The sequence below is a fragment of the Natator depressus genome, chromosome 10, assembly GCF_965152275.1.
Source record: "Natator depressus isolate rNatDep1 chromosome 10, rNatDep2.hap1, whole genome shotgun sequence".
NCBI lineage: Eukaryota > Metazoa > Chordata > Testudines > Cheloniidae > Natator > Natator depressus.
Genome location: NC_134243.1, coordinates 54332041 through 54359631, shown reverse-complemented (window position 1 = coordinate 54359631; position 27591 = coordinate 54332041). Strand labels below are relative to the sequence as shown.

At 48.2% G+C, this 27591-nt stretch overlaps 1 protein-coding gene across 8 annotated transcripts in view; it reads right to left on the bottom strand.

The window, feature by feature from the left end:
• APBA2 (amyloid beta precursor protein binding family A member 2) overlaps positions 1–27591 on the bottom strand; it is a 202525-nt gene that overhangs the window by 110722 nt on the left and 64212 nt on the right. The window contains exon 1 of one of the 8 annotated variants that reach the window (XM_074966198.1): positions 19799–19816. The exons of the other annotated variants lie outside the window; for them this stretch is intronic. The gene's annotated coding sequence lies outside the window, so the exon portion shown is untranslated. Of the gene's footprint in view, positions 1–19798; positions 19817–27591 lie in introns of those variants that run through there. 8 annotated transcript variants of the gene reach the window in all.

Sequence of the window (27591 nt, the reverse complement as noted above, 5' to 3'; positions counted from 1 at the left end):
CCTGCCAAAATATCTCAGACTGTGCTTATTTACCAGCAATGCTATACAAGAGCATTCTGCATCTCACAGCACCAGTACCCATTTAAGGAACATGTATATAGTATTAAAAGTGACAAATTTATCATAGCTATGGTCATAGGTCATTTCATAATTATGATTAGCACAAATCAAGAGGAAGTTACCTTTTTTGTAATCTGCAGTTTAACCAGAATGGAGTTTGCATCTGACCATTCACACACAAAATTGCACACACAGAATTCCAAAGTTATGAGATAACATCACAAATACTGTATTTTAATCAGCATTGACCTTGAAACCCTGCACAGGTGCATGGGCATTCACTTAACCTTATTATAGAGAAAGCAAACTTTTGCCTACCATAGTTAAGGCAAAAGGATTGATTACACCAGTCAAATGCTTTACGCTGAAGAAATTAGATTGCTAAGGATTTATGATCAAAATAAATTCCCTACAAGCAGCGTATACCAAACAGTAACAATTATGTATTGCTCAATCTACAGTAAGGTACCACAAGTAACTCTTTAAAAATTATATAAAAAATTAGTTGGAATAGTTACACCATTTTCTGCTACCAAAAGAATTTGTTGTAGTCAAAACTTTATTGTTGCCTTGATCTTAAGAGAGTAAAATGTTTAATATGAAAACTAATTATTCACTATATATGGTGTACAGGGGTTAGTATGCATGGGGAAATAGCCCAGAACAGTTACTCCCCTCCACTTCCGAAGTGCATTAAGCTAAGCCACATTCATTTAATGCAGAATAAAAGTGTCCACATGGAGAGTTATTGTGGAATACCCATTACACTTTAAATTCACATCCTAGAATATTTTGCAATAGCTTCCCCACGTAGCCAAACCCTAAGAACATGCTGTCCTATCTGGAAAATGAAACAGAGGTACTGGAATTATTTTAAAAAGTGATTTTACTCAAGCAAGTATCAGTTCCCTCACAACATTTTCCTGTTTTAAAACCCTGACTAAAATACAATTGAGAATATATACACTTCTACTATCATTTGCAATGGAAATTTGGAAGAGTGATCAACAGGCCTGGAACTTACATGAAGTTCTTTTAAGTGCCAGACCTTCCAAAATCTTACAGAAAATACTGGAGCGCATCAAAAATCCATCTGATTAGCATAAAAGGATTATAAAACATTTTTCTGCTGTTAGCACATTGTCTTCCCTAAACAAACAAAAACTCTTAAGCTGCTGGTGGATTATTATACATCAATCTAAATAAAAGGTTCAGTTAAAACTAGGCTAGAAAAATATATTAATTCTTTTTGAGCCATAGTTTTCCTTGTTTTTTTTTTATTTGCTTTGTTAAGCATGATCAGCAAATGGCAAAATTAACGTATTAGATATTTCATAAAGTACAGATTGACTAAGACTAGTAAATAATGAAGATAATCAGAGGTTTAGTTAGCAATGAGTTTTATCTTGCTATTTTGCATTTAGGAGCTTCAGTAAAAAAATTTGTTGCGTTCAGTTGGTTGTCTATTTGGTGCATCATTCCTTGGTGCGTAATTTTTTCCACACAAAAAACAAACCTAAACAGATATTTCCCACTGTCTCTCTGTAAAACCCATATTACGCACCAATAGAATTCTCTCTAATTTATAACTGGTTAGAAGATAAATGTTACTGTCATTTTAGCAGATATTCAAGATGGCTTGAACACCTCCATCTCATCAATGTTCCCATCAAATGTCAGCAGCAAATTTTTATACAAATGCTATAGAAATAACACCCCCCTCCTCCTAAATATGAGTTTTCAATAATACAACAATGAAACATTAATTGATCAATCTACATTTCATCTGACTAACACTGTTAAAACACAGTAGATTTACAAATACCTGAAATTAGGAGGAACCACCAAAGCGTTCATTACAATGATGTGCTCTAAACTATTAGTTGTTTTTTTGTATTACAAATGTACAAAAAAGAGGGCCTGATGCAAGATTGGGGTCCCCCATTTTGCTGGTGTTTATATAAACACATAAGAAACAGCCCCTACCCTAAAGAGTTCACAATCTAAATAGATATTACAGGCAGATTAAGTATTTTTATCCCCACTTATTCTGCAGACGAAGGAATCTGGGCAGAGCAATTTAGGCCTCAATTCAGCAATGTATTTAAGCATACCTCTAACTTTAAGGATGTGAAGTGATTATGGTCATGTAACAAGTACACCTCTACCCCAACATAACACGACCCGATATAACACGAATTTGGATATAACGCGGTAAAACAGTGCTTTGGGGGGTGGGGCTGCGCACTCCGGAGGGTCAGAGCGTCTGGCTCCGACACACTGCTCTGAGTGGCGTGTTAAGGGTGCCGGGCCGGGGCTGAGGGATTGGATAAGGGGAAGAGGGTCTCAGGGCGGCAGTCAGGGGACAGGGAGCAGGGGGGGTTGGAAGGTTCAGAGGTTCTGGGGGTGGGGCGGTCAGGGGATGGGGGCATTAGATAGGGTGTGGGAGTCCCAGGGGGCTTATCAGGGGCTGGGGGTGTGGATAGGGGTCAGGGCAGTCAGGAGACAAGGGGGTTGGGTAGAGGGTGGGTTCCTGGCGGTGATTAGGGACTGGGGGGCAGTGTCTCTGGAGGGGGCAGTCAGGGGACAAGGAGCAGGAGGGCTTAGATAGGAGATGGGGTCTCGGGAGGGGGTAGTCAGGGGACAAGGAGCGGGGGGGCTTGGATGGGTCAGGGGTTCTGAGGGGTCAGTCAGGGGGCGGGAAGTGACTGTTAATAATGGAAATTCTTGAGGCCAAAGCAAGTTCAATATCACGCGCTTCACCTATAACTCAGTAAGATTTTTTTGGCTCCCGAGGACCGCATTATATCAGGGTAAAGGTGTATATGAAACTGATCCAACATCTTCTGTTTCTCAATCCCATCCCTTCCTTCTTTTAGTCAACCAGAATGAAAATATACAACTAAATAAAACTAAAAAGCCACTTCGCCAGAATCCTCCTAGTTTCGAAAAAATTTTAAAAAACAAGAGTCAAAAATGGATCTGTCTCGGTTCAATGTGACCACACTGAGCTAACTTGTGCCTTTAGGCACGGGCTTGAGCAAAGGGTGGTATGCAAACTGAACCCCAGAAGTAGCTCTGGGAAACAGACTGAGAATCCCCAATTACGTTTTCTTGCCTCTCCCCTTTATCTAGGAGGAGGACTCAGAGTAAAGCCACTCAGCTAGAGAGAAGAGGTGGAGCCAAGGTTTCTCTCTCTCCCCACCGTTCTGTGTCCCCTCCTCCCTGCCCACCTGCACTCAATAGGGGAAAAGAGGAAACAGCAGTAGAGCCTCGCTACCTCTAACCCTCCTGAGCATCTGAGTGAGGACTCAAACAAGCCAGACCATTTTTACCTGCTACCTAATTTCTTAGCACTCTCAGTTGCAGATGTGAAAAGGCAAAAAGCAATTTCTCTGCAGATGACTAAACACAGACACAACAGTACCACATTGTACAGCTGCTCCACTGCATGCTGAGCTTCATATGCCTCAACATGGCTCATGCAGATTTTCTTATTTAAGAAACATAGCAACACCAACATAGGTCAAATAATGTTTGCTAAATGGCATAGGTAAGGTAAGCAGGATTTGGTCCTTTTGGTTCTAGACTTTTTTTTAAAAAGCATTTAATTAAAAATAGATATGCTTCAGCCAATAAAACATTAATTACATGGAGAGAATGATGCAAAGAGTACATGAAATATAAGGCAACACAGGTTGTGTAAAACTAATGGGATAAAGAAAGGCACAGTATTGCATCTAAAGTCAATTTACTGCTTTCTCCAAGTACTTCAGTGTTATTGGACATAGTCACATAATTGCCAGTTAAAATAAACTGACTCCACTAACAATATGATCGATTCACCTCTGCAAGTGCAAATGAACAATAAGCTATCTAAATGGCCATTTGCATAGCACTGCTATGATTGCACACCTAAATGGGATATTTCCATGTGCAAATGAGGCACATCAACAATGCGCCGATACATACACTCCAGTTATTATTTATCATTCTTAATAAGTCTACACTTTATGTAAGGATTAACACTTTAACCTTGCCACTTGCTGACAGTGAATCAGTAATGTTTAATACATTTAATTCCTACCTTAACTAAAAAACGCCAGCCAGCACCTTCTGTGGGGTGGGGTGGGAGAGCGAGCAACTAGATCAGTGGTTCTCCAACTTTTGCACTGGTGACCCCTTTCACATAGCAAGCCTTTGAGTGTGACCACCCTTATAAATTAAAAACACTTTTTTATATATTTAACACCATTATAAATGGTGGAAGCAAAGCAGGGTTTCGGGTGTAGGCTGACAGCTCCCGACCCCCCATGTAATAACTTCACTACCACCTAAGGGATCCCGACCCCCAGTTTGGGAACCCTTAAACTAGATAAACAGAGCTTTGCTTTACTTAACTTAAGTAAGACTAGGTCATGTTGGTGGCAGGAGTAGAGGGAAGAACAGAACAGAATTCCTGACCATTTCCTCTGGTAAAGATACTGCCTATTGATTGTCAGAGAGGTACACAGCCTAGAGCAGTGTTTTTCAAAGTTCAGGTCGCGACCTGGTACTGGGTCATGGCATGTAAGGCACTGGGTCGCCTTGCTCAGCACCCAGGGACCCTAGCGGCTCTGGTCAGCACTGCTCCCAGGATGTTAAAGTCCCATCAACGGTGCTGCCCAGCTAAGGCAGGCTAGTGCCTACCTGTTCCAACACCGCGCTGCGCCCCGAAATGGCCAGCAGTGGGCCCAGCTTCTAGGCAGGGGGCCACAGGACTCCATGTGCTGTGCCCGCCCCGAGCACCAGCTCCGCACTCCCATTGCCCAGTTCCCGGCCAATGGGAGCTGGGAGGGAGGAGGCGGTGCTTGCACGCCTCCGCCTAGGAGCCGGACCCTGCTGCTGGCTGCTTCTGGGGCACAGCGCAGTCTGTGGTGCCAGGACAGGAAGGACCGCTGACCAGGAGCCGCCGGAGGTAAGTCCGCGCCACAATCCCCCCCTCCCCCAAATCCAGAACTCCTTCCTGCACCCCAAACCCCTCATCCCCAGCCCCACCTCAGAGCATGCACCCCCAGCCCAGAGCCCTGACCTCTGCCCCAGCCCTGAGCCCCCCGCAAAACCAGAGCTCCTCCTGTACCCCAAACCCCTCAGAGTTGCTCGCTCTCCCACCCCACCCCACAGAAGGTGCTGGCTGGCGTTTTTTAGTTAAGGTAGGAATTAAATGTATTAAACATTACTGATTCACTGTCAGCAAGTGGCAAGGTTAAAGTGTTAATCCTTACATAAAGTGTAGACTTATTAAGAATGATAAATAATAACTGGAGTGTATGTATCGGCGCATTGTTGATGTGCCTCATTTGCACATGGAAATATCCCATTTAGGTGTGCAATCATAGCAGTGCTATGCAAATGGCCATTTAGATAGCTTATTGTTCATTTGCACTTGCAGAGGTGAATCGATCATATTGTTAGTGGAGTCAGTTTATTTTAACTGGCAATTATGTGACTATGTCCAATAACACTGAAGTACTTGGAGAAAGCAGTAAATTGACTTTAGATGCAATACTGTGCCTTTCTTTATCCCATTAGTTTTACACAACCTGTGTTGCCTTATATTTCATGTACTCTTTGCATCATTCTCTCCATGTAATTAATGTTTTATTGGCTGAAGCATATCTATTTTTAATTAAATGCTTTTTAAAAAAAAGTCTAGAACCAAAAGGACCAAATCCTGCTTACCTTACCTATGCCATTTAGCAAACATTATTTGACCTATGTTGGTGTTGCTATGTTTCTTAAATAAGAAAATCTGCATGAGCCATGTTGAGGCATATGAAGCTCAGCATGCAGTGGAGCAGCTGTACAATGTGGTACTGTTGTGTCTGTGTTTAGTCATCTGCAGAGAAATTGCTTTTTGCCTTTTCACATCTGCAACTGAGAGTGCTAAGAAATTAGGTAGCAGGTAAAAATGGTCTGGCTTGTTTGAGTCCTCACTCAGATGCTCAGGAGGGTTAGAGGTAGCGAGGCTCTACTGCTGTTTCCTCTTTTCCCCTATTGAGTCCACGGCCCCACCCCAGAGCCTGCACCCCACCCCAGAGTCCTGACTCCCCTCCCACACCCCAAACCCCTCATCCCCAGCTTCCTTGGGTCGTGGGCATCAACATTCTTCTTCCACTGGGTCCCCAGAAAAAAAGTTTGAAAACCATTGGCCTAGAGTGAAACTCAACTCTATCCAATATGTGACTGTCCTGGTTGCAGTAGTGGCTGGAAGCTTCTCTTCTGATCTCTAAGAGGGCTGCAATTGCTCCTCACAATTTAAGACATGGCCTCAGTGATCCATTCCCTTGTAATCTTTTGGCTTATCACAGCAGTGACCACCTGGAGCTGTCAGTGGAAACCACACAAACACAGCTAGCTCAAAATACAAAGTCCACCTGCTAAGCAGAGAAAGTAGACAAGAACACATCACACTGGCACACCACATCATTGCACTGGCTCCCCATTCGGTATCAGGTTCATTTCAAGGTGAGCACCAAAGTCCTCAATGAGCAAAGATCTAAGGCTCTAAACCTTTCCATACTACTGTATCCCTTTCAAGAGTCTGATTTGTCTTTTGTACCCCCAAGTTTCACCTCACTTAAAATCTACTTGCTTACAAAAATCAGACATAAAAATAAAAGTGTCACAGCACACTATTACTGACAAATTGCTTATTTACCATATAATTATAAATCAATTGGAATAATAAATAAATATTGTACTTACACTTCACTGTATAGTATATAGAACAGCATAAAAAAGTTATTGTCTGTATGAAATTTTAGTTTGTACTTGACTTCGCTAGTGCTTTTTATGTAGCTTGTTGTAAAACTAGACAAATATCTAGATGAGTTGATGTACCCCCTGGAAGACCTACGAATACCCGCAGGGATATACATAACCCTGCCAGAGAACCACTGATCTGAAGAACTGCCTCTTCCTGTCTATCATCTCGGAACAAGTATGATGTAGTCAGGATAAAACTTCCTGGAGAAAAGACACTCTCCACTGAAGGGGCCCTGGATGTAGAAATATCTGCAGCACATCAGGATATACTCATGCCTTGTCTCCTTTAGAGCACAATCCAGGGCTCATTTGTTTGTCCTAGACTTCCCTCAACAGAGGCAGAACACAGTGGACAGCAAACCCCAGAAAGAGAGAACACTGCTACCAAGTACTGCTCCACCAGCATTTTTTTTAAAGCTTCAGAATTAACTTGTACTGTGCTAAAGGTAAAAGTTTCTGTGCCTAGATAGCTTGAGCAGCGCAATATAGAGAGATTACAATGATCAATTTCTAGAGCATCATATTATCATTAAAGTAGTGCAATCTATTCATGCATTCTAAGCACAGAAGAGAGAAAACAATGGAGGTTTTTCTTTTGTTTTACACTTCACAGGGTGGATTTGATTTAAATCATGATTTAAATCGCTAGTCAGGAAGACTTCCACCAGTTCACTGGTGTGACTTTCTTTAAAACATCATCAGCAAACATATATTTCTTGAATTGGTTCACCTTTAGCTCTGAAGTTTATCATAGTTGGCATTCTTGGATGTCCATGTCATAACCAACTCCTCTTCTTCAGCAGTTAAGGTTTGACCCTGGTACCAAGTATTGAGAATATTTGCAATAAAATGAGCTGGAGATGGTGCTTGTCCCATTCGTTTTTTTAACGCTTGTAATTTAACTCGGTCATTGCATATTTCTCTTTTTAAGACCTCACTCAGTTCCTTACAAATTTCAACAGCGTCATCAATAAAACAGCTGTTTCCCTGCATTTTGTTCAAGACTACAGAAATAGGCGTCAGGGTACTCAGCATGTGTTCGACATGTCTCTTACACTCAGTGTTGAGACCTTTGGCTGTGACAGTGCCATCTATTTTTTCATGATTTTGTTCACAAACTGTCATCAGATTAGGTCAGTTCTTGATACAGTGCTCAAAACAGTCCACTCCTGAGTTCCGTCACACATCTTGTGGGAGAGTTAGCTTGGTTCCTCCCGCTTTTTTCAGAGCAGCTGCTGCAAAGTGGTTGTTACAGAACTATTTTGCAATTTCAACAACATTAGCCTTTATTTCTGGAACACTGAAGTCTTTGGCTAGGCGGTTCTGTAGCACTGCAACTTATGTTATTAGCTTAGGACTCTCTTCACTATCTTCTAAATAATTTCTTCTCATCAAGGATACATTTGCAGCATTGTCTGTGACCAAGCTGCGTACTAGACATTTGAATTTTTTTTCCCCACAGTTTGTTATAGCTTTTACTGCTACTTCTTGTAAGTATTTGGCTGTGTGTGCATTTCCTGATGTAGCAATTGTTCCTGTAAGGAAGACATTCCCTTCTTCTGTTGTCACACAAGCACATATAACAGGATCATTGTGGACATTGCTTCACCCATCAAGACTCAAGTTAACAATTTCACCCTCTAGACCTTTTGCACACTGCTCAATTTCTCTTTCATACACTTTATCCAGTATTTTGCCTATGACATCTGTTCTGTTGGGTGGACTGTTTCCTGGTCTTAATGACTGAACCATGTTAATGAAGTGTGGGGTCTCAATCGTTCGGAAAGGAGAGTTTGTTGCATAAACAAACTGGTCAATCTTTCTCATCAATTACCTCTTTTTGTAATCTGCTGGTTCTTATCACAAACTTACTGTGACGATGTGACGCAGCAGGGAGGGGGGAGTGTTGACCTGGGAATGTGCCCTGGGGACGGGAGACCTGAGAGCCTGTCACCTGAGCCGGGAGGGGGAGGGGGAGGTGACACCTCTGCCCAGGAATGTGAATGGAGGCTGCAGCAGGGAACCTGCTGGGTGGGTTTAGTTTTCAGTTTGGGGCTGGGTGGAGGAACACAGGGAACCCCAGGGCTGGGGTCTAAGCTCCCTGCTCCCCCAGAAGGACTTCACTGAGGGGTCCTGGTGTACCCACAAGCTCTGTTTTGGACTGTGTTCCTGTTGTCCAATAAACCTTCTGTTTTACTGGCTGGCTGAGAGTCTCAGTGAATCCCAGGAAGAGGGGTGCAGGGCCTGGACTCCCCCACACTCCGTGACAACTGGTGGCAGCGGTGGGATCTACTGCACCCCGTGAACGGCGCTTCCTGCAGTAAGTGACTGGGGAACAGTAAAACGAAGGGGGATTGACGGGGACCAGGCGTGCTGAAGATTCAGAGAGAGACGGTTTCAGGGGGCGGTTAACCCCTGGGAGTGTGTGACCAGAGAGAAGGACTTTTGCAGTAACAGGGTCCCCCGGGGGATTGCAGCGAGCGGTCCCAGGGGCGGAGGAGTCTGCAGCTCGACCCTGGCAAAGAGGTGGTGACCTCAAGAAGGACTGGCACACTAGGGGCTTTTCCTGGAAACCGTGGACAGCTGCCCGGCCTGCGAGTGGCCAGCCGGGAGATGTACGCTAAACGCCTTAAGAGCGACCTGGTGGAGCTGTGCAGGCAGCGGGGGCTGCGCGTCGGGAGGTCCACCAAGGAACAGCTGATTGCCCAGCTGGAGGAGAGGGATCGCTTGGATGACCCGATCCCTGTCCCTGAGGGAAGCTGCCCGGCGGACGCAGCGCGGGCCCTGGGGCCTGACCAGGCTGGGAGGGGTCAGACTGCTGCCCAGGACACCCCGAGACCCTTCCTACCTATGCCTGGGGGAGGGGTTGTGGGAAGCCCAGCGAATACCGAGGGCACCCTGACCCCAGCAGCCAGCAGGGGATCCTCCCAGCGGAGCTCCCCATCCCTGGAGCGGATGCGGCTGGAATGGGAGAGGGAGAGGAAAATGAGGGAGCTGGAGGATCATGAAAAACAACGTCAACATGAGGAGAAACAACGTCAACATGAGCAGGAGGAGAAGGAGAAACAACGTCAACATGAGCAGGAGGAGAAGGAGAAACAACGTCAACATGAGCAGGAGGAGAAGGAGAGGGAGCGTCAGGAGAAGGAGAGGGAACGTCAACATGAGCAGCAGGAGAAGGAGAAACAAAGACAGCATGAACTGGAGCTGGCCAGGCTGAGGAGCAGTGGGGCCCCGGCTGCGGTGAGTGAGGGGGGACCCAAGACTGCAAGGAGCTTTGATAAGTGCTTCCTGGCCCAGCGGAAGGAGGGGGAGGACATAGATAGCTTCCTGACGGCCTTTGAGAATGCCTGCGAGCTGCACAGGGTTGACCCTGCAGACAGGCTCCAGTTCCTCACCCCCTTACTGGACCCCAAAGCCGTGGAGGTCTACAGCCGGATGACAGGGGCAGAGGCAGGGGACTATGAACTGTTCAAACAGGCCCTGCTCCGTGAGTTTGGGCTGACCCCCGAGATGTACCGGAGAAGGTTCCGGAGTCAGCGTAAAACGCCTGAGGTCACCTACCTACAACTGGTCAACAGGATGCAGGGATATGCCCGCAAGTGGACAGCGGGGGCCCAAACTAAAGAGGACCTGCTTGACCTGTTTGTACTGGAGCACCTGTATGAACAGTGCCCTTCCGACCTGAGGCTGTGGCTGGTGGACAAAAAGCTCGCGAACCCCCAGCATGCAGGGCAGCTGGCCGACGAGTTTGTGAACAGTCGGTCAGGGGGTAGCCGGGAGGAGTCCCAAAAGAACAGGCCCCCCCCGATGCAGAGAGAGAGTCACCATGGGGCCTCCCAGCGGGGAAATAGGGAGAACCCCCTCCAAAGGGGAACGCCTGGTGTCGGGCCCCTCCGACCCGTTCGAGGGGACCAACGTGACCTGAGCTGCTATCACTGTGGCCAGAGAGGCCACGTACGGGCCCAGTGCCCCGGGCTCAGGGACAAACTGAGCAGACCCAACCTACCCAGGGTTAACTGGGTAGGGACTCAGCTGGACGAGGGGCAGGCGACCCAGGAAAGGGGGGCTACCAGTTTGCCACCTGCTCAGGAGGGAAGAGTACCCCCAGCCAGCCCCGCCAGAGGGCTGGAGGCTCTGGACTCAGGGTGCTCGGTTTACAGGGTGGGTGCGGGGCTGTCCCTCTGGAGAGAGTGCCTTGTTCCCCTGGAGGTGGATGGGAGGAAGGTCAATGGATACTGGGATACGGGCGCGGAGGTGACGCTGGCCCGGCCCGAGGTGGTGGCCCCAGATCGGGTGGTGCCCGATGTGACGAAGTGGGACTGTTCTTAATGGTTCCTCCGAATATTGTGGGGGTGCCTCAATTTCCCTTATGCAGTTCTTAAGTATCTAGGTGGTGGGGTAAGGGTGTATGATCACTGCAGAGCCCTAGAGGGCAGGTGTGTGCAGGGGTCTGGACACAGAGAATGGCCGACACCCTGTTTCCTGGCAACTGATGGCCTGGACCTTTCCCCCCTGCAAGGTGAGAGCTAAAGGGTTGGAGAACAAAGGAATCAGGTGACCTCCTGGCCTGGGAAAGGAACAAAGCCCAGAGGAGGAGGGGCTGGAGGGAGTTTCAGTTTGGGGCTGGCTAGGACATGGAGTGAAGAGCAGACGTGGTTGTCTGGCTCACTGCCCTCCAAAATGGACCCAGCTGAGGGGTCCTGTTCTCTGCACCTGCAAGCTCTGTTTTAGACCATGTTCCTGTCGTCTAATAAACCTCTGTTTTACTGGCTGGCTGAGAGTCCCGTCTGACTGCGGAGTTGGGGTGCAGGACCCTCTGGCTTCCCCAGGAGCCCCGCCTGAGCGGTCTCGCTGTGGGAAGCACACGGAGGGGCAGAGGATGCTGAATGCTCTGAGGTCAGACCCAGGAAGGTGGAAGCCGTGTGAGCTGTTTGCCCTGCGGACAGGCTGCTCACCGGAAGGCGACTGCCCCAGAGTCCTGACTGGCTTCATAGGGAGCAGTTCCAGAGCATCGCCCGGGCACTCCGTGACAACTGGTGGCAGCGGTGGGATCTACTGCACCCCGTGGATGGCGCTTCCTGCAGTAAGTGACTGGGGAGCAGTAAAACAAAGGGGGATTGATGGGGACTAGGCGTGCTGAAGATTCAGAGAGAGACGGTTTCAGGGGGCGGTTAACCCCTAGGATTGTGTGACCAGAGAAAAGGACTTTTGCAGTAACAGGGTCCCCCGGGGGACTGCAGCGAGCGGTCCCAGGGGCGGAGGAGTCTGCAGCTCGACCCTGGCAAAGAGGTGGTGACCTGGAGAAGGGCTGGCACACTAGGGGTTCTCCCTGGAAACCGTGGGGAGCTGCGAGCACACAGGCCTGTGAGTCCACAACAACTTGGGAAGAGCGGAGTGACGGCCTGTCACCGTCTCCTTAAGAAGGACATTGTAACCCTGTGCAAAAAGAGAGGGTTGAGCATTGGAAAGTTCACCAAAGCACAGTTAATCGTGCAGCTGGAGGAGGATGACCGCTCTAAGGGACAGATTCCTGACCCCAAATGGGGCTATAGCAGGATCTGGGAGCAGCTGGAGTGGTAGCCAGGCATCGCCAAGACTCCTGTCCCCGACCAGACGAGGGTCTTCACGATCGGGTTCCCCATCCGGGGATCGGAGATGGACGGGATTGGAGCTGAGTCCGAGAGAGCAAGAGGACTGTGAGAGACAGCGAGAGCCCGAGAAAGAGCTGCAGAAGCAGCAGCAGCATGAACTGGCGGTGGGGGAGCGGAGAGGCCTAGGGGACCTCCCCGGGGTGAGTGGGGATAGACCCCGGGGGGCCAGTTCCGCAGGGAACCTCGAGACTAAATTGCTGCCCCTGGTTAAGGAGGGGGGGATGTGGATGCCCACCTCACTGCCTTTGAGCAGGCTGGAGATTTGAACCAGGGGGACCCTGCGGAAAAGCCCCGGTGTCTAGCTCCCTTGCTGGGTCCCAAGGCCATAGACTCTGTCAGCCAGATGGGTGGGGAGGTGGACAGGCTCCCACTCCTGACCCCAACCTATATGTCTGTGTGGAGTTTCCTGGGGCCAGGCCCCTCGGACCCCCAGTGGGAGCGGAAGGTGATGGTCAATGGGGAGACATTCCTGGGGTGGCGAGATCCTGGGACAGAGAGAACTGTTGTCAGGCCCTGGGTGGTGCAGCCTCAGAGGTTGAGGGGCTGTGTGAGCTGGGTGAGGGTCCCAGGGACGAAGCCCCTCGCCCTGCCTATGGCCCAGATCCCTGTGCAGACCCAGGAGGGGTGGGGCTGGCTGGTCTTTGGGGTGCTCCAGGACACCAGCTGCGAGACCCTGTTGTGGGGCAACTGTGTCTCTTTGGGACAGGATCCAGGCCCTGCTCCTGTAACGGCCAAGGGTTTGAATTTGAATCCAGGGAACCAATCGGTGGAGAGGGAAACGGTCAGTGAAAATGCAGATGACCTGGCTGGCAGCAGGGAGGAGCCGCTAGGCTCAGGCTACCTGCCTGCCTGTAAGCAGACCCCTGGGGCTGGGTGGGACAGAGAGATGCTCCCTACGCCCTTGCACTCCGGAGAGGGGGCTCACGCTGGCTCTGATGCAGTGAGGAAAGCAGCGAGCTCGCTGCCTACCCCCACTGGCACAGCAAGGGCAGCGCTGAGCACGGGGGGAGCTGAGACCCCAGCTGAGTGGGGGGAGACACAGGCAGGGGAGGGGATCTGTGGGGAGTGGCAAGGTGCTTGGTAAGGAAAGTTTGGATGAGCCTAGGCAGCCTTGTGATCTGATGGCTTTGTCCAGTCAGCAGGGTGGGAAGGCGAGGAGAGTGGAAGATGAGTGTCCCTGGACCTTACCTGTTAGCTGGGTGGAGAATTGGGACAGTGAAGGAAACGTGCCTGTGCCTGTCAGAGGTATTGACTTGCCTGTGGAGGGAGCTACCCTGATCTCCAAGCAGGTGTCTGTGACCAGCCTTGTGTGCTGGACAAGGGGAATGAGATCCCAAGCTGTGTGTCTGGTAAAGGAGAAAGTGTGTCCGGCTCTTCTTGGTCTGTGGAGCAGACAGAAGGGGCCTTGCAGCCTGTGATGGTTGAGCGTTGTGCAGTTGTCTCAGAGCTGGTTCTGGATTCAGCTAAAGCCCAGGAAGGGAATGGTCCTAAGTTTGTGTCTGCTCAGGAGAATGGCCCTGTAACTAGGTCGCATCCAGTTAGTGTCTATGTAAAATCCCAGAGACCAGACAATTCTGGTGCTTGTATTTTGCCTGTTGCTCGTGTGTGGTTGGGAAAGGGTGTCGCAACTCTGTCTAATCAGGGTGAGATCCTAGCCAGGGCACAAGGAGAGCGTGAAGGTGATGTGATTGTGTTACCTATGGAGGGTGTGGAAACCTGTAGCAAGAAGGAAAAGATTCCTGAACTTGTGTGTGGCAAAGGGAAGGAGAAGGCTTCTGACCATTTATCTAGGAAGTCTGTCAGTTTGCCTGAAAGGGGATTGTGTAGGAATCCACCGGACGGGCCATAGGTAATTCTGGATGTAAGGGAGACCCAGAAAGAGTCTGTTGTTGCTCAGGAACGTGTTCCTCTAGAGCAAGCCCTAGGTAAAGAGGGTAAGAGCAGAATTTCTGGGAGGGGTGAATTGTTGCATAGAAAAGCCCTAGGGAAAGGAATCCTCATGGAGTCTTTGCAAGCAGTTTACTGCAACTGAAGGGTGTGAAAGTGATTTAATCAAGAAAGTTTCAGTTCCTAACAGCCAGAAATTTTCTGTTGTGAATGGATCCACTGACTGTCCTGTTGAAAGACCCAGTGTGGATAGCTTTGAGAAGGTCTCAGATGGAGTGAAAGCTGTTAAGAAACTTAAACAGTCCTATAACCAAGTGGCTGTGTTTGGCCAGCTTGTTGGGGAGAAGACCCAATCCAAGTTTGACCCCCTGGGGTTTTGGGGTGGCCAAAGGGCGGGCCGCAGAAACCTTCCCACATGCGGCCTGCGAGTGCTATCGACCACCCCCGACCTAAGGGAGGGCGTGAAACTGGAAGGGCCTGGTGTAACTCCTACCAAGGAATGGCAGAGACGCTGGGGCATCCATGGGAACGTTCGTGGCTTCGAACTTCCCCAGGTCACCGGCTAAAGTGACCCCGCTCAGTTCGATCTCGAAGGGGGGAGAGATGTGACGAAGTGGGACTGTTCTTAATGGTTCCTCCGAATATTGTGGGGGTGCCTCAATTTCCCTTATGCAGTTCTTAAGTATCTAGGTGGTGGGGTAAGGGTGTATGATCACTGCAGAGCCCTAGAGGGCAGGTGTGTGCAGGGGTCTGGACACAGAGAATGGCCGACACCCTGTTTCCTGGCAACTGATGGCCTGGACCTTTCCCCCCTGCAAGGTGAGAGCTAAAGGGTTGGAGAACAAAGGAATCAGGTGACCTCCTGGCCTGGGAAAGGAACAAAGCCCAGAGGAGGAGGGGCTGGAGGGAGTTTCAGTTTGGGGCTGGCTAGGACATGGAGTGAAGGGCAGACGTGGTTGTCTGGCTCACTGCCCTCCAAAATGGACCCAGCTGAGGGGTCCTGTTCTCTGCACCTGCAAGCTCTGTTTTAGACCATGTTCCTGTCGTCTAATAAACCTCTGTTTTACTGGCTGGCTGAGAGTCCCGTCTGACTGCGGAGTTGGGGTGCAGGACCCTCTGGCTTCCCCAGGAGCCCCGCCTGAGCGGTCTCGCTGTGGGAAGCACACGGAGGGGCAGAGGATGCTGAATGCTCTGAGGTCAGACCCAGGAAGGTGGAAGCCGTGTGAGCTGTTTGCCCTGCGGACAGGCTGCTCACCGGAAGGCGACTGCCCCAGAGTCCTGACTGGCTTCATAGGGAGCAGTTCCAGAGCATCGCCCGGGCACTCCGTGACACCCAACACCTACCTGACCCTGACGGGGGTGGGCGGGACCCCATTTAAGGTGCCCGTGGCAAGGGTACACCTGAAATGGGGGACCAAGGAGGGCCCCAAGGATGTGGGGGTACACCACCATTTGCCCACTGAAGTTTTGATGGGGGGAGACCTAGAGGATTGGCCAAGCGACCCCCAGACCGCCCTGGTTGTGACCCGTAGCCAGAGCCGGCGAGGGGCACTGCGACCTGACCCTGGGGAGGGTACCACACTGGAGGCGCGAGACCCTACTCGGGTGGGGAGGGAGCGCCGAGGGGCACGGCTCAGAGGGGCTGCGGCCTCAGACCTGGCCACGGAGGGGGAACCGGGCCCCATCCCTTCCCCAGCCGCTGAGTTCCAGGCCGAGTTGAGGAAAGATCCCTCCTTGCAGAAGCTCAGGGACCTGGCCGACCTCAGTGAGGGACGGACCATGAGGAGAGGCTGCCAGGAGAGGTTCCTGTGGGAGAAGGGGTTCCTGTACCGAGAATGGGCTCCCCCAGGGGAAGGGGAGTCCTGTGGGATCAGGAGGCAGCTGGTGGTCCCCCAGAAGTACCGCCGCAAGCTCCTGTCCCTGGCCCATGACATCCCCCTCGCAGGGCACCAGGGAATCCGGCGCACCCGGCAGAGGTTGCTACAGAACTTTTACTGGCCCGGGGTCTTTACCACCGTCCGGCAGTATTGCCGATCCTGTGACCCCTGTCAGAGGGTGGGGAAGGCCCGGGACAAGGGGAAAGCGGCGTTGAGACCTTTGCCCATCTTAGAGGAGCCTTTCCAGAAGGTGGCCATGGACATCGTGGGGCCTCTCAGCAAGACGACCCGGTCGGGGAAGAAATACATTCTGGTGGTGGTAGATTTCGCCACCCGCTACCCCGAGGCAGTGCCCTTAGCTTCCATTGAAGCAGACACCGTGGCAGATGCGCTCCTGACCATTTTCAGCCGAGTGGGGTTCCCCAGGGAAGTCTTGACAGACCAAGGCTCCAACTTCATGTCGGCCCTGCTCCGGTGCTTGTGGGAGAAATGTGGGGTCCGGCATGACTGGGCCTCAGCGTATCACCCCCAGTCCAATGGGCTGGTGGAGAGGTTTAACGGGACGCTAAAGATGATGCTGAAAACCTTTATGAACCAGCACCCGCAGGATTGGGACAAGTACTTACCTCACCTGCTGTTCGCGTACAGGGAGGTGCCCCAGGAGTCTACCGGATTTTCGCCTTTCGAACTGTTATATGGAAGGAGGGTGAGGGGCCCCCTGGACCTGATGAGAGACGAGTGGGAGGGGAAGGCCACTCCCGATGGAGAGTCAGTGGTGGAGTATGTCCTGACCTTCCGAGAGAGACTGGCTGAACTCATGGGCCTGGCCAGGGAGAATCTGGCCAGAGCCCAGAGGAAGCAGAAGGTCTGGTATGACCGCACGGCGCGGGCCCGTGCCTACGCCACCGGGGATCAGGTGATGGTTCTCATCCCCGTGAGAAAGAACAAACTACAGGCCGCCTGGGAGGGCCCGTTCAAGGTCGTCAAGCAGCTCAATGAGGTAAACTATGTGGTGGAGTTGTCGAACCGGGCCCACCACCGCCGGGTGTACCATGTGAATATGATGAAGCCATATTATGCCAGGGGGAATGTGGTGTTAGCTGTGTGTGGTCAGTGGGAGGAGCAGGGAGATGACCCTTTAGTAGATCTATTCCCTGGGACCAGAGCTGGTTCCCCCCTGGAAACAATCCCCCTCTCGGATCAGCTCACCCCTGCCCAGCAAGCTGAGGTCAGGGGGGTGCTGCATCCGTACCGACAGCTGTTTTCCAACCAGCCTGGACGCACTAATCTGACTGTCCACCGGGTGCAGACAGGGTCGCACCCGCCGATAAGATGCTCCCCCTTCCGAGTCACAGGGAAAACTGCTCAGGACCTGGAAAGAGAGGTCCGGGACATGCTGGCTTTGGGGGTGATCCAGCCATCGGCCAGCCCTTGGGCCTCGCCGGTGGTGCTGGTCCCCAAAAAGGATGGGTCAGTCCGGTTCTGTGTGGACTATCGGAAGCTCAATGCCATCACTGTATCGGATGCCTACCCCATGCCCAGGCCGGACGAGCTCCTAGACAAGCTGGGAGGAGCTCGGTACCTTACCACCATGGACCTTACAAAGGGCTACTGGCAAGTGCCGCTGGATGCAGATGCCCGGCTGAAATCGGCCTTTATCACCCCTCTGGGGCTCTATGAGTTTCTGACCCTGCCTTTCGGCCTCAAGGGAGCGCCGGCCACCTTCCAGCGCCTGGTGGACCAGCTCCTGAGGGGGATGGAGAGTTTTGCCGTGGCGTATATTGACGACATCTGTGTCTTTAGCCAGACCTGGGAGGACCACGTGTCCCAGGTTAGACAAGTGCTGGACCGACTCCAGGGGGCTGGGCTGACTGTCAAAGCGGAGAAGTGCAAGGTGGGGATGGCTGAAGTATCTTACCTGGGCCATCGGGTGGGGAGCGGCCGCCTAAAGCCGGAACCGGCCAAGGTGGAGGTGATCAGAGACTGGCCCGCTCCCCACACCAAAAAGCAGGTCCAAGCCTTTATTGGGATGGCAGGATACTACCGAAGATTTGTGCCCCACTTTAGCGCCATAGCCACCCCCATCACTGAGCTATGCAAGAAGGGGAAGCCAGACAAGGTGGTCTGGACCGAGCAGTGCCAGGAGGCTTTCCGGGCGCTGAAGGAGGCTCTGGTCAGTGGCCCAGTTCTAGCAAACCCAGACTTTGACAAGCCCTTTGTGGTGTTCACCGACGCCTCCGACACGGGACTGGGGGCGGTGTTAATGCAGGAGGATGAAAAGGGGGAGAGACACCCCATCGTGTACCTGAGCAAGAAGTTGCTACCCCGGGAGCAACACTACGCGGCCATCGAGAAGGAGTGCCTGGCCATGGTGTGGGCCCTCAAGAAACTAGAGCCCTATCTCTTCGGGCGACACTTCACCGTCTACACCGACCACTCTCCCCTGACCTGGCTGCACCAGATGAAAGGAGCCAACGCCAAGCTCCTGAGGTGGAGCCTGCTCCTGCAGGATTACGACATGGACGTGGTCCATGTGAAGGGAAGTGCCAACCTGATAGCGGATGCGCTGTCCCGGAGAGGGGGCCCCGAACTTCCCCAGGTCACTGGTCACAGTGACCCCGCTCAGTTCAGTCTCGAAGGGGGGAGAGATGTGACGATGTGACGCAGCAGGGAGGGGGGAGTGTTGACCTGGGAATGTGCCCTGGGGACGGGAGACCTGAGAGCCTGTCACCTGAGCCGGGAGGGGGAGGGGGAGGTGACACCTCTGCCCAGGAATGTGAATGGAGGCTGCAGCAGGGAACCTGCTGGGTGGGTTTAGTTTTCAGTTTGGGGCTGGGTGGAGGAACACAGGGAACCCCAGGGCTGGGGTCTAAGCTCCCTGCTCCCCCAGAAGGACTTCACTGAGGGGTCCTGGGTGTACCCACAAGCTCTGTTTTGGACTGTGTTCCTGTTGTCCAATAAACCTTCTGTTTTACTGGCTGGCTGAGAGTCTCAGTGAATCCCAGGAAGAGGGGTGCAGGGCCTAGACTCCCCCACACTCCGTGACACTTATCTATGGTTGTTTCCAGATGATTAGATTTTTTTTTTCTTTTTGCTACAGGCAAAATACTGTGGCTATGTGACATACATGATGTGACTAAAACTCTTGGCAAATAACTCTGAAACTATAGAAAATGATGGTGATCTTGAAGGTGGATAGTCTTCAGAATCCTGTATGTTGAGGATGGATTCTCCTAAACAAAATAAGTCAATGCAGTTATTTAATTATTATTATTCTACTGCTCATTTAGTATTATTCATTACATTCCTTGACACTCAGCACTACTTTAAAGGTAAAATTGTAAAAGGAAGATCTGCCTATTTCAGCTATTTATTTTTTATCACAACATCTAAAATGATAGTACCATAGACTAACAACTATATTTTTTGCTGAAACATGAGAATTCAAGAATAGTCCAGAAGGAAGACAGGCAGTCCTTAAGAAAGAAGTATGAAATAAAAAAGTTTACCAACCTGAAGATCCTGCATGTTCAGACATGTTCCTTTCATCATCTTCAACGCAGCTTCCTCCTGAGAAGGAACACTTCTCATGATGTTGTTTCATTTGGGAAACCAGGCCTTGCATTTCTTTGTTGCACTGTTTGCATTTTGCACGCATGCCTATCTTACCCACAGGTAGGGGAACTTCATTAAAATATTCCCAAACTGAGTCTCTTTTACAGCCTGCTGCTATTATAGATTTTCCCTTCTAGTGAGAGAATGGTATGGTAGATCTCAAATCAATGAAGGCTACAGTCAGAAAGACCTCAAGACGTCTGGAATATGCTGCTCAAACAGTTTCACTTTTCTTTCTACGGCCTGTCCCTTCCATCTCACATATATCGCCTGACTTCTTTTCCTTGTCCAGATCTATTCCACCCCCAACAATCTTTTATTCATTGAACTTTTTGAAACTTTGCACTTTTAGAGAGAGGTAAGGGATTGACTCTGTGTACACAAATTTGCAGAGGGACAATAGGGTTGAGGTCTGTTATTTCCTACCTCTATATATTATTTATTTAAAAACATTTTCGCTGTTAACAAGCATGTTATCTCTGGAGACACAAATCCACAATCTGAGAACTGGAAAACTAACTATCTCTGATGGTATCTTCTAGACTGAGCACTGAGTCCCATTGGGTAGATAGAAAGATTAAGATTGGGTCCCTAATCCATGAACTATTGGAACTCATTTAGAAAACTTTTCTTAAACATTACATGAATATATTGTCTCATACTATAGAATTAGAATTTATAATCCCTAATCCATGATGAGATATCTTTGAGCTATAATGTATCTTAATTAAAACTATCTTTAGATCAGTTTTTTCCTCAAAAAGCATTTTATCAAAAAAATCCGATTTAAATAAACGATTTTAAAAAAATCATTGATTTTTATCCACCCTGACACTTCAGAATAGCTTCCATATAGATTCAAGAAGTTATAAATTGTTGCATGAGAGGTGCTAGATATTGCAGAATGTATTTAACACATACCACACACTTTCACTTCTTGACAGCCAGGGCCAGTCACAAAAGAGACCTCTGCATTATTCATGACTTTCACACTGTGACAGCTCCCTATATTTTAAGTACAGGCTACAGCTATAAGCATATTGACAGCTAATGGAGCTCAGAAATAAGAGAAGAATTTATGTATAAAAACAAAAAAAATAGCTGCCATTCCAGTAATTCAGGCAGACAGTGGGTTTCTTTTCATTTCCTACTGATGGCTTCCAACTTTAAAAATCCCACTGTGATTGGCACTTTCATTTATAAAAGCAAATATGCACAGAGAAAAAGATAGAAAGGTTGATCCTGCAAATTGCTGCTCATCTGTCTCAAGCTGCAGAGTACTCTCAACTCCAACTGTAGTCAATGGGGCTGATTCTGGTTTCACTTCATTGAGCCCAGTGGAGTAACTGCTGATTTACATCAGGTGTATGTAAGATCAGGATCAGGACTGAAGGGTCTGGTTTAACCCTTACCTTCCCCATGTAAAGTTGGGGTTGGGAGTTTACAAAAATAACTAAAATATTACTGTAAAGACAGACAATGAAAAGTACAAAAAGGCAAATGACTTACAGCATGTATGTGTCTCCAAATATTACACGCTTCACAGCATCTCTAATAGAATTATGCAATTATACAATTTTGCAACTGGACAAAGCTGCAAGACCAGATAATACAAAAAACAGACAATACCACATAGACATAACATGTCAGGATGCAGGGCTGGCCTTACCATGAGGCGAACTGAGGCGGCCACCTCAGGTGCCAGACTGGGGTGGGGGGCGCCACTAGGACCAAGAGTGTAGAAAATTGTGTCTGCTGTTGTATTCTCTCTGCTCTAGATACACAGAAATGGTGGAGTGCTGTACTGGAGGAAGGAGGGCACAAGAGACAAACAGGTGGGCAGGAGAAAAGGTGAGAGGGAATAACAGAAAGCAGCAGGGAGAGAGCAGCAGGGAGAGAGCTGCAGGGAGAGAGAGGAGGAAGAGCCTCTTATGTACCTCTCTAGCACCCCCGGGAGCCTGATTAACACCAGCTTCTCAGGGAGCTTCCTGTTTCCTGCTGCTTCCCTGAACCCACTTGAGGAGAACAGGCAGTCAACTGAAGTAGTAGGAGCCAGTTAGGCCCTTAAGATGCTGATATCTTCCCTCACTCAGGCCCTGCTACCAGTCTGTTTATTTGTCCCCTTCAATTAAGTCTTGAGAGCCACTATAGCTGGCACAGAACAGCAGTCATGAGTGAAAGAAGAAAATGCCCCTCTGGGGCAGCATTCAGAAAAAGAAAGAAAGCAAAGGAAGCTTTTCTATCTAAGCAGGAAGGAGCTCTCCTGAGATACATAGACACAAATGTTCACGGTGAGCCTTCCGGCCCCAGTGAGGATGTGAATGGTGAGGAGATGCCTGATCTTCCAGTTAGTCAGAGTGCAGGTGACCTGGCAGCTACCGCAGCATCCATATCGCCATCTCAAATGTATGTAACCATGCACATTCCTGAAGAAAAGTGTAGATCAGACAAGAGTGTGGTGGAGGCGCAAGAAACAGCTGCTGCTGAGTTTAGTTTCTTAAGTCTAGATGGTCCAGGACTGTGGACCCACTTGAGCAGTAGCCTGAGGGACTTCCTTGTACTGCATGGGCCACAGCAAGTGAAAAACTTCATGTTCCCCAAAGAAAATGAAAATAGAAGTTTCCATCCAACACTTTACTGTCCTGAAATCCCCAATGGTGACAAAGTGGAGAAGCCATGGCTTATGTACTCAAAAACCCAGAATGCTGCACACTGTGTTTGTTGCAAACTCTTCCAGTCACATTGGGTTCTACAGGAACAAAGAACTGGAAAAATCTGACTAGAAATCTGGCATGCCATGAGAAGGCAGATAGCATTCCATAGGTGGAAAGAGCTTGAGATGAGACTAAGGTTACAGGCCACCATAGATGATCAGCATCAAGAGAAGATTGCGTCAGAGTCTCTTTACTGGCAAAATGTTCTGAAAAGGCTCATTATCATTGTGAGAATGCTTGCTACCCAAAACCTAGCACAGCGTGGCACTTCTGATCAGCTGTATGGAATGGAAACACCTTAAAATTGTGGAGCTGATGGCTGAGTTTGATGCTGTACTCCAGGAGCATCTAAGAAGAGTCACCACCCAAGAAATGTACACACACCACTACCTTGGAAAAACAATTCAAAATGAGATGATACAGTTACTGGCAACAAAAGTCAAACAGAAGATTGTGGCAGATCTGAAGTCAGCAAGATATTACTCTGTTATTCTGGACTGCACACCTGACATCAGCCATATGGGACAAATGACTTTAATGGTGTGTTTTGTAACAACAACAGAACCTAGTGAAAATGTCCCTGCAATGGTGACGGTCAGAGAGCATTTTCCAGAATTTATTGACATTGATAATACTACAGGAGCTGGTATGACAAATGTGCTTCTTAAAAAGCTGGAAGATACGGGAATTGAGATAGCTGACATGAGAGGTCAGGGCTACGATAATGGTGCCAACATGAGAGGAAAGAACAGAGGAGTGCAGACACGGATCTGAGAGTTAAACCCTCGAGCTTTTTTTGTCCCATGCAGTTCTCATTCATTGAACTCGGTAGTCAGTGACACAGCATCCGCTTCTAGTGAGGCTGCTGAATTTTTTAATGTAATTCAAAGCATCTATGTATTTTTCTCTGCATCAGCTCATCGATGGCAAATTTTGAAGCAACATCTGGGAACATCCTCTCTGACACTGAAACCACTGAGTGCCACACAATGGAAAAGTCAAGTGGAGGCGATAAAGCCTATCAAACACCAAATTGGGAAGATAGATGATGCCATAATTGCCATTATGGAGGATAATGCTAGGACAGGAACTGTTCATGGGAGAACAGTGGCAGAGGGCAATGGAATCACCAGGAACATACATAACTTCAAATTTCTGTGTGGCTTAGTGTTGTGGCATGACATACCATTTGAAATAAATGTTGTAAGCAAGAGACTCCAAGGTGTTGACCTTGATATATCTGGAGCAATGGAACAACTGGACAAAACAAAGTCATACCTACAGTCTTACCGGTCAGATGAGGGATTTCAAAACGTTCTGAAGAGTGCACAGAAGTTGGCAGAGGAACTTCACACTGAAGCTATTTTCCCACCCATTCAAGAATACAAGAGTCACCGAAGAAGACATTTTGATTACGAGGCATGGGATAATCCCATAAGAGACCCCAAACAACAATTCAAAGTTGAATTCTTTAACCAGGTGCTAGATTGTGCAATACAGTCAGTTGAAGAACGTTTCATGCAGCTCAAGGAACTCAGCAGTGTATTTGGGATGTTGTATGATATTCCAAAACTCCTCACTATACCTGAAGAAGACCTACACCAGCAATGCAGGGCACTAGAGACAGTGTTGACACATGATGACATGCGCGATATTGATGCAAGTAATTTAGGCGATTAATTGAAAGCCTTTTCAAGATACATTTCAGCAGGATCAACTCCAAAAGCTGTTCTGGAATATATGACCACCCTCTTTACAAATGCTTTTGTTGCTCTGCACATACTTCTCACACTTCCTGTAACAGTTGCCAATAGAGAATGCGGCTTCTCCAAGCTGAACTTAATAAAAACACATTTATGCTCCACAATGACACAGGAGAGGCTGGTCGGCCTTGCAACCGTCTCAGTAGAGCATGAGCTGGCCCAGACTGTGGATCTTCAGGAAGCAGTTCAAATCTTTGCAACCAAGAAGGCACAGAAAGCACCACTTTGATTATTCAAACAGAGAAAAATGCCAGTGTTTACTATGCAGACAAGAGAATTTACATTTGCTGTTCAGGCGTTTGAAAGTTAAGTGTTACTTAAAATTTTTGAACAAGGCATTTTAAGTTGTTTGTTCTCCTTTATTGGGGTAGGTAGCAGAGCAGAACCATGAGAGGAGGAGAAAAGGAAGAAGGCAGAATTGAGACTTTTCAAAGTTTTGGCCCAAGCGAGGGGGCATGGGGGCGTCATTTGAGCTCTCCACCTCAAAATATTGTGGGCTGGCCCTGTCAGGATGGGGTTTACAGTAATAAAGTAGGATAAGGACATACATGAATAGGGAACGGAAGGAAGGAGGGGACTGTGGGGGGCGGAGGGGTTAGGCGGAATGGAGGTCTAGCATTCTTTGAGCCTTCTCCACACTTCTGTATCCAAATGCATCTAGGAACAGGGTCCAACTTTCTTCAAATTCATGTAATTGCTCTCTATGGCAATAAAATATTCTTTCTTTGGCTGCTAACTCAAACAGGTCCAAATACCACTGCTCTATTCTGGACACATGCCTACTCTTCCATTTTTGTAAAATCATGCTGTCAGGGTTCCCTCCCCACTCTGAGACACAGATGTGGGGATCCGCATGAAAGACCCTCTAAGCTTATTTCTACCAGCTTAGGTTAAAACTTTCCCAAGGCACAAATCCCTCCTTGTCCTTGGACGGTATTTGCTGCCACCACCAAGTGAGTTAGACAGAGATTCAAGGACAAGAACCATGTGGAGTTCCTGTTCCCCAAAATATTCCCCCCAAGCCCCTTCACCCCCTTTCCTGGGGAGGCTTGAGAATAATATCCTCACCAATTGGTACAGGTGAGCACAGACCAAATCCCTGGGTTTTTAGGACACTAAAACCAATCAGAAAAGGAGTACTTGTGGCACCTTAGAGACGAACAAATTTATTTGAGCATAAGCTTTTGTGAGCTACAGCTCACCCACTGAATTCATCCGATGAAGTGAGCTGTAGCTCACGATAGCTTATGCTCAAATAAATCTGTTAGTCTCTAAGGTGCCACAAGTACTCCTTTTCTTTTTGCGAATACAGACTAACATGGCTGCTACTCTAAAACCAATCAGATTCTTTAAAAAAACCAGAACTTTATTATAAAGAAAAAAAACTAAAAGCATCATCTCTGTAAAATCAGAGTGGAAGGAAATTATACAGGGTAATCAGATTCAAAACAGAGGATTCCCCTCTAGGCAAAACTTTAAAGTTACAAAAAACAGGCATAAACCTCTCTCTAAGCATAGGGAAAATTCACAAGCTAAAACAAAAGATACTCTAACACATTTCCTTGCTATTACTTACTGTTTCTATAATTTTAGATGTATCATTCAGTAGGAGCTGGATTACTTGCTTGGTCTCTTTCTTTGTCTCGGAGAGAAGACACACGCAGCACACACAAAAAAGCCTTCCCCCCCCCACCCCAGTTTGAAAGTATCTTCTTTCCCCATTGGTCCTTCTGGTCAGGTGCCAATTAGGTTAACTGAACTGATTAACCCCTTACAGGTAAGGGGATTCTGTACCTCTGGCCAAGAGGGATTTTATATTACTGCATACATAAAGGTTGTTACCCTTCCCTTTATATTTATGCCACATGTACATGGTGATCATTGTAGCCCTCAAACACCAACATATTGGTGGTAGAGTTAAGCCCATTTTAGCAGGTAAATAACATAGGATATAATTTTCAGCAGATGTTAGGCTGAAGCTGAGTATTTAAATTCTTGTGTCCACCTCTTTCCACAGCTGTCTTGACTCAAGGGCAGTCCCACAGCATAGATGTCAGAGTTCCTTTTCCTTTGTTACAGCTCCAACAAACACCAGAGAATAAGGACTTGATCTTGTGCAACTGCTGTGGTGTCCAATATATTTTAAATAAAATCTTTTGTTGTATCAAGCATAGCCTGAGATCCACAGTGGCATTTTTAACATTATGTTTAACAATATGCTCTGCCACTGGGTTTTTTTTCAGACCAGTAATATATCCCCTTCCCACGCTTTCACAAAGAACTCCCCACTAATGGAGTTCCTCTTCATTAACAGAGTATACATAATGGACATGGGGCATTTATGAAGCATTTCTAAGACTTCTAGTAGTTCTGTGGCTTCTGGGAGTTCTAGGGCATCTGGACCAAATGGATAAGTTAACAAGTGTCTTAGTGCAAGTACTGCCATACCGCTGAAAAGTGGCAGATCATAACATTGATTTAGTGTTAAAAAAGGACAAAGCCCTCATCATGGACTAACTGGGAAATCCATATAATGCCCCTGCTTAGCCAGTTATTCCAGATTATAGATTTGTTCCCAATTTGCACAATGGTGAGGATATAATTATCATCTCTTAACTAGGCTCGCCTGGACCCTTCATATAGCCACCACTGCAGGCATGAGACAAAAAGAGGAATTGAGAAGACCTGCAGCAGGGGGAATTGGATGCATTAATATACGTTCAGTTTCCACCCACGTGAGTATAAGGGTATATAAGCATGCTGGGGCCACTTTGAAATCTGTAATATGATAAAAGCATAATAGTAATTTTGTGGTTCTGGGAGCCCAAATACCTCCCCTGCTTAGAGGGAGTTGGAATTTTTTAAAATCGGGGGTTCTCAATTTTTATTTTATTTTTTAATATTTGGAAAAAAACTGTTACAAAATGGGACTTTATAATTCCTTGCCATGTAAATATGGAAACTTGTTAAAACTTCCTAAACAAACAAAATGGGGCTTTCCAATGTAATCTATTCTACATGGAACTGGTGGCATTAATACACTGATTCCAATAAAGGGGATCCTACTTTAAATAAATCAGTCCCTTGATTCTACTAACTGCATATGGCCTAGGAAACCTTTCATAACCACCTACCTTTATATCCACAAAGTTTTCAGTGCAGTATTTTCAGTTCCAGCATGGAAGAGTACTAGTAGAGTTGCAACCACCCATGC